Source organism: Microtus ochrogaster, unplaced genomic scaffold, assembly GCF_000317375.1.
Source record: "Microtus ochrogaster isolate Prairie Vole_2 unplaced genomic scaffold, MicOch1.0 UNK22, whole genome shotgun sequence".
NCBI lineage: Eukaryota > Metazoa > Chordata > Mammalia > Rodentia > Cricetidae > Microtus > Microtus ochrogaster.
The window spans coordinates 2,111,331-2,121,886 of NW_004949120.1; the positions used below are offsets into that span (position 1 = coordinate 2,111,331).

At 38.5% G+C, this 10,556-nt stretch overlaps 1 pseudogene; it reads left to right on the forward strand.

Moving 5' to 3' along the window:
* Window positions 1-10,556, forward strand: part of LOC101997218 — a 163,830-nt pseudogene that overhangs the window by 1,374 nt on the left and 151,900 nt on the right.

Consider the following 10,556-nt stretch of genomic DNA (forward strand, 5'->3'; position numbering starts at 1 on the left):
TCTCTCTCTCTCTCTCTCTCTGTGTGTGTGTGTGTGTGTGTGTGTGTGTGTGTGTGTGTGTGTGTGTGTGTAAAAGGTGTTTTGGTGTTTATGGAAGTTTTGTGTTACTAGATCTTTTTATTCCTTTACTAGTATCTGAATGGACAGTTCCATTTTAATTTAAGAAAGCCTAATTTCTCTTTTGTTTTGTTATGTTTATTGGGTTGTGGTTTTAGCGTTGTGTAGAAAAAGAACTATCTTCAACATCATCTAAACTTTCACATCAATTATTTTCTAGAAATTTCACAGTTTTCTTTTTATATTTAAGTCTGTAATACATTTTAAAGTGACTTTCATCAAGCATGCAGGCCGGAATATATTTATATTCTTCTGTAGGAACAATTAATCCTACACTGTTTATTGGTCCTCCTTTGTGTTCAATTGATCTGTTTTTTTTTTCCAGTTGCTTGGTGATACCATAGTCTTGTGATTACTTACTGTAATAGTAATTCTGAAAGCTGGGTGTCATTGCATTGGCTTTCTAGAATTGGTTCCTACAAAAAAAATTGGAGTCTGTTTGTGTCTTTAACATTGCTTGGTGGGATATTAATTGATATTGATATCATGCTGATTCTATATAAACCAAGTTGGAAAGAACTAATTATCTGATTGTGGTACTAAATTTCCTCAACATATCCATTTAGCATCCTTTGTGTTTTGATAGCATAGGCAACAATAATCTGCTGTACTGTTGTTTGGGGGAACTGTAGGGCGGTTTTATTGTATTTTCCACTAGAGATAAATTTAGGACTAGTCACTTGTTTCTTCGTTAGACTGGATATAAGTTTATTAATTTTATTAATATTTCCAAGGAAAAAGTTGTTGGTTTCCCTGTAATTTCTTGTTCACAGTTTTGTTGATTTCTCCTTTAATCAGTATTATCTTTTCTTGTGCTTGTCTCAAATATAATTTCTCTTCATTTTCTTGTTTTCTCAGATTAAGTTTAGATTACTGATTTTAATTCTTCCTGTTTTCTAGCATATGCATGAAATGCTATAAATGTGTTGTTTTGCTATCCAATATTACAAGACTCTGTCAATTATAATGTGATTTCTTTCTTGGTTCAGTTAATGTTCATAATTATACCTGGTGAATTCCTATTCTGTTCTTTTGAATTTTTAACATGTGCCATTTCCTCTTCAGTTTCACTATTTTGGATGGAAATTTGTATCTCTTCTACCTAATGTGCTTCTAAATATTTTGGAATTTTATAAGACTTTTCAAGAAAGGGGAGAATGTGAGGACATTTTAAAGAATGCCCACTGTCATTATTAACTCGACTCCATTGCTGTTTATTAAAGACACATCTAAAAGAGTGTGTGACAGTGACTAAGATTATCTAGAATAAATGAAAGCATAAGCATGGGGTGAAAATCTGGGGGCATTTGGTTTGGCAAAGATCTTACATGTTGGCCACTTTATAGTCGTTATAGAATAATCGTAGTCTCACGGTGTTATTATCTAAAAAGAGTTTAAAATAATGTTAGATACAATAGAAAAGTTCATCTTTCCTTTCTGATTTTCACTCCTTGTCTCTTCTACGCAGGATGTTTGCAGGTACTTCCATTTACATAATGACTTTGCTGTTGTTTTAATCTGTGTTCTTCTCTTTTTAGGTGTATTGATTCCATTTTATGTGTATGAGTGTTTTGCCTGCTATATGCATATGTAGCATGTGCTTCCTTAATGCCCATGGAGATGAGAAGAGGGTGCTAAGAAGCCTGAAATTTGAGTGACAGAAAGGTATGAGATGTCATGTGGGTGCTAGGAACCAAGCCGAGACCCATCTAAGGGCAGGAAGTGCTCTTAGCTAACATGTTGATTAATGCCTTTCTTTAAAACATTCCCCTTAAAGACTAGGAAAAAAAAATGAGTTAGAACAAGTATTATGGGTTGCAGGCAGAAGTACCTACTGACATCAGACTATGTATTTTTATTTCTATCTAGCATATATTCAAAACTTGAAATTTATAGCCCAAGAAACTACTAAATGAAAAGACCAACTAAGTGGAAGAATTCTATATACTTTTACTATATGCATTGCTGCCTGTGGGAGCAAGTCTAATTAGACTCTTTTCCTGGGGATTTTAATGTCAATGAGAGCTCCTACCTCTGCAGTAGAATTGCTGATACTGTCTGGGCATAACAACAAGGAGTTGCCATTAAATCTCCAGAGATAATTCTGGCCAGAATCCCCCAGGCTGCATCTTGAGCCGTGAGGTTTTCTTTGATTGTACTGATGCTATGCAGAACCTGAGTGGGCACATAAGTATCTGTACTCAAAGAGGGTGATATGTTGACTGATGTTTTCTGTCCTGCCCGCTCCCACAGTCATTCATTCAGCGTTTCATCCAAACCACTTTCATTGCAGGACCTCTTAAAAGAGCTGCAAGGTTTTGCAGTTAAAGCTGAGTCAGAAAGCCTCTCTTAAATGAGAGTACTTGCTTCTAGCAAGCAGAGCCCAGTGAGAAAGTGCTGCTATCAATAAGCTGTGCTTAAGTCTAAAATTAACTTCCCAAGCTCTCTCAGGCTTTATGTGGATGCAGTTGTCCATGTGAGCACCATTCTGTTGACCAAGACAGGGGGCAGCAACTCTAGAAAGCAATGTCCCCTTTCCCAATAAAGCTTGTCTTCACAGTTAGAGACACCATTCCCATGGATAAGAGGGTGTAGGGAGGAAAAATGTCACTGTAGCCTGAAGTTGTAGAATTCCTAGGGCCAAAGGAAGGACCAGAGGAAGATATAAGCCATTCAGAGGGTCATTGCCACACTCTGTGTGTGTGGGGTGGTGGTGGAGGTGTCAAGGGATTATTTCAGCTAAGCCCAAGAGGAGACTCAATGCTAGTATCAGGGCTTTTGTGGAGACCAGAAGGCAAAACTGAGAGCAGAGCTATAGGAGGGGATGGGTCTCATCCATTAGAAAGGGTCAGGAACAGGGCTGCAAAGTCTACAAGGACCTAGAGGAGCTGAAAAATTCATGGAGGCCAGAAGGTGAGGAATAATGTGGGAAACTCTGAAGAGAGAGTGGGAATAGGGGGACAGGGAAGGGTACAATAGCCCTGTTACACCTAAGGAAACCACAGGATTGCAGCTCCAAGGGTTGGAGGATCGAGTCAGGTGAAGAAGGTCAACAGTAGCCTTAAGTAGTGGCTAGGGTACCTTCGCCAAAGGGGGAAATTATTTTGGAAGTTCACCAAGGGTGTCTACAAACTCTACAGGTTTTGTTTTGTGTTGATTTCATATCCCGCTGTATTGACAGAAAGATACATCAGATCACATAGTTTTCTTATGGAATCTCTAGATTCATATAAACATAGGATCCTGCCAACTGCAAATAAGGAATATCTGACTGCTTCTCTTTTTATCTGTACCCTTTTTCTTTCTCTTGTCCTATGGCTCTAGCTAAAACTTGCAGTACGGCACAGAGCAATTGAAAGGGTGTGCACCATTGTCTCATTCCCTATTTAGGGGACATAACTTCAGTTTCACTATTTTAAATAAAGTTGATTCCAATTGTGTCATATATAGTTCCTATTATTTTGAGTATGTCCTTCCCTATTACTATTCAAAAACCTTTTCTGAATCTACTAAGATGACCATATGAATTCTGTCTTTAAGTCTATATATGTTCTAAGTTACATTTTGTTGACTTTGTGCATGGACAAACCATGGCATATGACATGATGATATATGTAAAGGGCAGAGGAAAACCCATGTAAGTAAGTTCTTTCTTTCTATTGTGCAGGGATCTAACTCAAGAAATCAGTATTGGCAGCAACTGCCTTTACCCACTGAGCTATTTATCTCTTTAGCCCCTATTGTATCTGAGATAGACTCTCACCACGTAGCCTTGGCTGGCAGAATATTCACTACACAGTCTAATATGGCTTTGAACTCATGGCAATTCTCCTGGCTCAGCCTCCTGAGTGCTGAGATTATAAGCATGAGCTACCACACCAGGCTTTAGATGATGTAATTCTCCATTGGAAATAATAACCAGAAGAAGTAGGTGATCTACAAATGCAGAAGGAAATATAGAGAGGTATCAAACATTTGTTCAGATTAGAGTGTTCTGTGCCAAGATGAAGAACCTCATTTGTGGTATGTAACTTGACATGTTTTTCATGTTCCCTTTGAAAAGATTGCTTTTCAGGGTGGTGATACTCTTAGTGACATACTATAGCTATTTGAGGAATATGATGACCAGAATGCTGGTCCTTTTGTTGTTTCCCATTGTAGATCTATAGAATTCACAGATGAGCTTGCCAGTCTAATAAAGCACTGAATCCTGCTTTCTCTCATTGTGAGGAAGCTGAAGACAGTCTGAGAAACATTTCCCAGGTGCAATACCAAAACAATGCAGCGCAGCGCCCTCTGCTGGGATTCTAGGGAATATCATTAGCTGAAGCTCTGAAACAATTGTCACTTGCAATCATGGTGAAGCAAAATTTCTCAGAATAAGAGAAGACAACCGTATTCTGAGGAGTAGACGGCTGCATGCTTTGCTCTCTTGGAAGAAAACTGGTGCTAGGCCAAATGTGAGGCATTTGGCTGAAAAGATTAGGTCTGAGAATCTTGTGCCATGACTTTAGGGACTTAAGAAAAAGCCTGTGTAACTCATATACAGAAACTGTCACATGAATATTCCCAAAACCTGGCCAATAGGTCTGATCTCTTTCACTTGGAAAATAGGGAGAAATGCTCTAGAAGAAGCTTCCTGTTCCAAGGAAGAAGACCCAGGGCATGTCTTTTTGAGACAAGTAATTATTTTTCCGTTAAAACTGTAGGTCCTCAGAACGATGATATATAATACTGCAATCTGACTTTTCTGCTCTGGAATCTGTGATCCTTGTGTACTCCTCCAACCTTAGTAGACTTACATCATAGTCTGACCTTCTGACTCGCAGTGTGTTTTTTAATCATGTCCTGGTGATGGAGTGACATTTTAAAACTCAGCTTCTCACATTTTTTAAACCTTGGAAAGTTTGAGTTTTATAATTTCTCTGAATTTGCCAGCAGGTGGTGCTGGATCGTAACTATAAACAATCTGGTCTGAGCACAGATTCCCATAAACCTTTTCCTGAGTGAGGGCACTGAGTCACATTAGGAAGGGGGTCAAACTGTTTTCCAGCAGTGGGGATGGGATGCCACTGCTCTGTCTTTACTCTTCTGTGTCATTCCTCTCATGAGAAATCACAAGCGCAATTTGATGCTCATGGTTGCATTTGCTTGCTTGCCTGAGTCTTAAGTAGCCTTACCTGTCCACCTCTGTTGGCTGTAGCAGTTTGGCCTCTCTTGGGCTGGCTGCATTTGGTACCTGCAGCTTTCTTTGGCATGTACTGTTTCTGACATCGCCAGGATCTTTGATCTTTACTGCAACTTAGGATTCACCTTCATAGTTTTGTGCACAGCCCTCTTGGGAGCTTCATGCAAGAAATATTCACCTGCTTCAAGTTGACTGGCCTAACTTTGTACGAGGTTCTGTGATCCCATATTGCCTCTATTCTGAATGTCCACAAAAGCCGTACCACATGGGGCAATACCAATTCTGCTGCTACCTTGATAGTTACACATGCCTCTGTGTGTACCTTCAAAACCGAACAAGAGACATATTATAGGAGACCCTGCTCAAGCAGAATATCCCAGAGGCTTTCTTGTGCCAGAACTTTCTTTTCAAAGGAGAGTTTTTCAATTGAGCATACTTAGGGTCTCCCTTTGAATGTGGTACTGCCTTCAGGACACCTTTCCTGTTGCCCATGGTTTCACTCTAACGGCTCTGATCTTTTTAAACCTGGTTGATGCTATGCCACAACTTTGCCTCCAACATTTAACCTGCTCAGACGTCCTTTCTCGGCAAACTGCCTGTTTCATATCTTTCTGCTGCAGTAGCTAATTTCTTTCTCCATAAGCTAGAATGAGAGCAATTATTATAATTATGCCATAGCCCGAATACTTTGTTCTCTTGAACTTTCTTTTCCCAAACAAATTAGTGTGTTACTTTTGAATTGAGGCACACTCAAATTCACAAGGCATGACCTTAATGCATTCAGATTCTTTGCCTGATTGTAACATGGGTGGCCTCTACAGCAATTCTGATAGACTTTTACTCTTCTGAAATATAAGCTTGGCTTTCACTGAATTCATTTCTATCAGCATGTATGAACTTGAGATAACTATTTGATAGTTTTTTATAATCATCCCAATTTGTCCTTAAACTAAGTGTATAGCATTCCAGTGTTTCTTAATCTTCAGCAAAAATTTTCCACATTCCTCTCACTAACCAGTGCTATAGGAAAACAAACCACATTGCCATTTTCATTATAGCAACAGCCTCACTTCTTGGTTAATGTTTTGGCTATACACTTAGTGCTATACAAGAACAAAATCAATAGAATATATTTATACTATCTACCTGTGGGGTTTATTAGAATGGTTTATGCCACTACAATAGACACCTGCAAGCTGCAGAGGAACGAAGCAAGCAGCAGACCATTCCAAGATTTTAGGTATTTCAGCATTTCCTATCCTGGGTGGAAAAAGAAGAAAACCTCTGGAGAGTTCATGATACTTAGTCCATTCACAGTTCTGCTTTTCTCTGAGACGTCTTTACATCTGGATCTCCTGTTGGGAGGTGCTGTAGACACTGGAGAAATGTCTCCCTCGCCAGTTATTCCTCCCCAGAAACGCTTTCACAAACATGCCTAGCATTATGCCATCTGGGTGATTCCACCTGCAGTCAAGTTATCAGGAATGACTCATACCCGGTATTAATTCCCCTTTAAAGGTCGTCTCAGAGGACTACCTTGTGTCTTCATCACATAACGACCCAGTTGAGTGGCAGAAAGTGAACCATGGCCTTCCTGGCTTTTATAACTGTGAGAGGTAAAATTCTATTTATGACCTATAAGCTAGATTGTTTATGGTATTTTCTTATAGTAGCCAGAGTTGACTAGAACAGAAAGTAAAACAAACAAAAATAAAAACAAAAGGGAAATCGTAATGAATGATATAGGATTTTTTTTCCACAAAGTTAGAGATCACAGTATGGAAAGCTTGAAATAACTTTTCAACTACAGCCACAGGGTGTCTCTGACTATTTAGAATGAGAAGCAGCAGTCTGGTTACACTGCAGCATGATAAGCAAATGACAAAGGCCTCTCAAAAACTGCACTGTCTTTTTCTGGAAAAGAATTTCCAAACTACGAAATACAAAAGGCAGACCTTGAAAGGAAAGTTAAATGATGCCAGATCTAGAGATTAGAGCTTGTGCCCAAGAAGCAAGGTTCAGCCACAAATCACAAATGAAAGAGTCAAATTAAAAAGGGAAAGAAAGAAGGGCTGGAGTGGTGGATCAGAAGTTAGAACATTTGCTGTGCCTGAAGAGAACCCAGGTTTAGCTCCTAGCAGACATGATGGCTCACAACCACCCCTAAATCCAATTCTAGAGGATCTGGTGCCTTCCAACTCCTAGGGCCGCAGACATGCTTGTTGTGCTCATAAAGACAAAACAAACGCACGGGGTTTTGATCCTACTTAATGTTCTGGCTTTGTGGGAGCCTAGCCAGTTTGGATGTTCACCTTCCTAGATATGGACGGAGGGGGGAGGACCTAGGACTTACCACAGGGCAGGGAACCCTGACTGCTCTTTGGACTGGAGAGGGAGGGGGAGAAGAGTGGGGGGAGGGGGAGAAGGGTGGGAGGAGGGGGAGGGAATGGGAGGCTGGGAGGAGGCAGAAACTTATTTTTTCCTTTTTTTCAATAAAAAAAGAAAAAAAATCATGTTAAAGAGTAAAAAGCATAAAGGAAAGATTTATTCAAGGAGGCACATTGGGAAAAGGAACAAAGTGATCCAGTGAGAACCCGACTCCCTAACTCCCTGTTTGGGATATTGACATGAGGTTGGGGCTTAAATATGAATCGGGAGATATGCATCACATCTGTAACTAAGCCATCTTCAGGTGTGGTACCCTGCATTGCCACAATTCTCTTCAAGAGCAAGTGATAAATTGTAAAATCTTTCTCCAGGAGACAAGTCCCTTTCCTGACTGGCCCCTAAGGCTTCAGCCATTTCTTCTTTTAGTGAAAGACTGCTTGGAAAATTCTAATTTCTAAGGGTCCATTCTTTCAGTCTGACAGCCACAGAGGAAAGCATAAGTGTCTCTGTGAACAGGTTAAATACCAGGAATTGGTAAGAATTCTTGCATCCCAAGCACTGGGGCTACTTGTAACTGTGATTCCTTAAACATTGCCATCTACTTTTAAGGATCTTGTGAAATGACAAGAATCCTGTAAGACAACATGGACCCTTTCAAAAGGAAAATAAATTTACCAGCTCTAAGAAGTCTGTGTTCAACAGGCAGATACCACAATGTATTGGATGTCTGTAAGCAGAGAAGCTTGGCCAGAAGAACATACTTGACTATTGTCTCAAGTAGCATATTTAGCATATTCATGAGCACACCTCATACCTGTGAAGGCTTTCTATGTGTCGACATTCTGAGCTTGCTCTGCTTTTTTGTTTATTTACAAATATGTAAACGGAGATTGGCAGAGATTTTGCAAAACATTATTTTCATTCCAGCCTCTCAACTATCTCTGCATTCCATTTTGGTATTACAATACTATTCTCATCACCTGCTGTTAAACCAAAGCTGAAGAGAGTTATCTAAAGATGAAATTAGCACGAAATTGCTTTCATGCTTGATGGTACATGACTCCTATACACTTCCTATAAGAGGCATTAATTAACAAATCTGTGCAACACATGACAAAGCCTTATTATCTACAAAAAAATAAAAGAGAAACACAATGAACCAGATGAAAGATTAGGCAAGCAGTAAGTTAGTATATAAAATGATTATTTCTAAATATATAAATACAAACTGAAGCAAAAATACTAAATGGATGATGGTTAGAAAGATTTGCAATTCTCACTAACAAGGGTTTTAAGAAATTTAAAAATCCATTTATCTTGGAGTTGGTTGAGTAAATTCGTTCATGCATTTTAGTGGGCAATCTGGAAAGGAATTCCAAATTTTAAATTTGAATATAATTTGATCCACTTCTGAAATTTTTCTATTGCTGAAAATGTATATTTAGGTAAGAAAGATGCAAGTATCTGTATAACATATATATGTATACATATATATTATATATGCCAGCATTTATAACTTATAAATGCAAAATTTTTTGGAATAAGCTTAAATATCAATGAATAATGTATAGATTAAGTGAATCAGAGTACACTCTTAGAGTGGAATAAAATGTATACATTCAAAAGAGACGGAATCGTTTTTACATTTTAAAATGGAATAAGGCATATGATGTGTATATTAGTTAAGAAACAGAAGTATATAATAAGATACCATTTATGCAAAATAAATGCACTAAAATTCTGGAAAGGTTAGCAGAAATTGTTAATGATGGTTATCTATGGGAAGAGAACATCTTACAAAATTTATTTTAAAATGTTTGCTCAAAGTGATACTACCATGTTGAAAATAAAATTAATGCAGTCAGTCATGCTATAGGGTGCCAAATTTCCATACTTGACTTCTTTTTTCATAAGTAACATTTAAATTACAACTTAATAAAATCATAGAGCACATCTTCAACAACATTTTGATGACCTAAAAATAGCAAGAATAATAAATCATAAAGTAATTTCCAGCTGGAAGATGAGATACTGTCAATCATAGGAGACAATATATGTACCCATTTCAGAAACTTTTAAGGGAAGATGAGCGGTTATGCTTGCACGTGCTAAGTCCCCTGCGTGTTTCAGTTAGTAATCTGTTAAACATCATGAAACACTGACCTACTAAAGGAACTATTTAACCATGGCTTATGCTGCGTTAAAGAGAGAAATACTTGAACTTTGGGTGGTAGGCTACATACCCAAGACCCTGCTAAACACACATAGCTGTGTGAAGATGAGTATTGATCTTTCTGTCCCCACATTCCTCATTCGACACCATAATAATGTTAGCACAAAATAGGCACTAATGAATACTCGTTGAATAAATATGTCAAGAGGATTCAGTGAAAGAGCTCTGAGAAATAACAGTCCTTGTGATAAGAGTCTGGTGAGTTGAGTTTAATCCCCGGCACCCGAGGAAAAAAAGAACTGAATTCTGAAATCTGTCTTCTGACCTCCATGCACATACCATGACTTGCAGGTACCTGATATCACACTTATCATGCAGAGACTCACATGCACACATGTGTACACACAAAAATAATTATACCACAATGACTTTTAAAAATAAGCCAACCCAAAAGAAGTTCTGTGTTTTTTAAATAAAACACCTCATTTGAAAAGATAACATCACCAGTGTCAATTTTCATTCTTCTGAAGATAGGGAACCTGAAATGATCCTATCCTATAGCCATACTGATGAATATTTTGCATATTACCATAGAACCTTCATCTGGCAATGGACCCACACTGGAACACTGGACTGAGCTCCCAAAGTCCCAATGAGGAACAGAAGGAGGGAGAAGATGAGCAAGGAAGT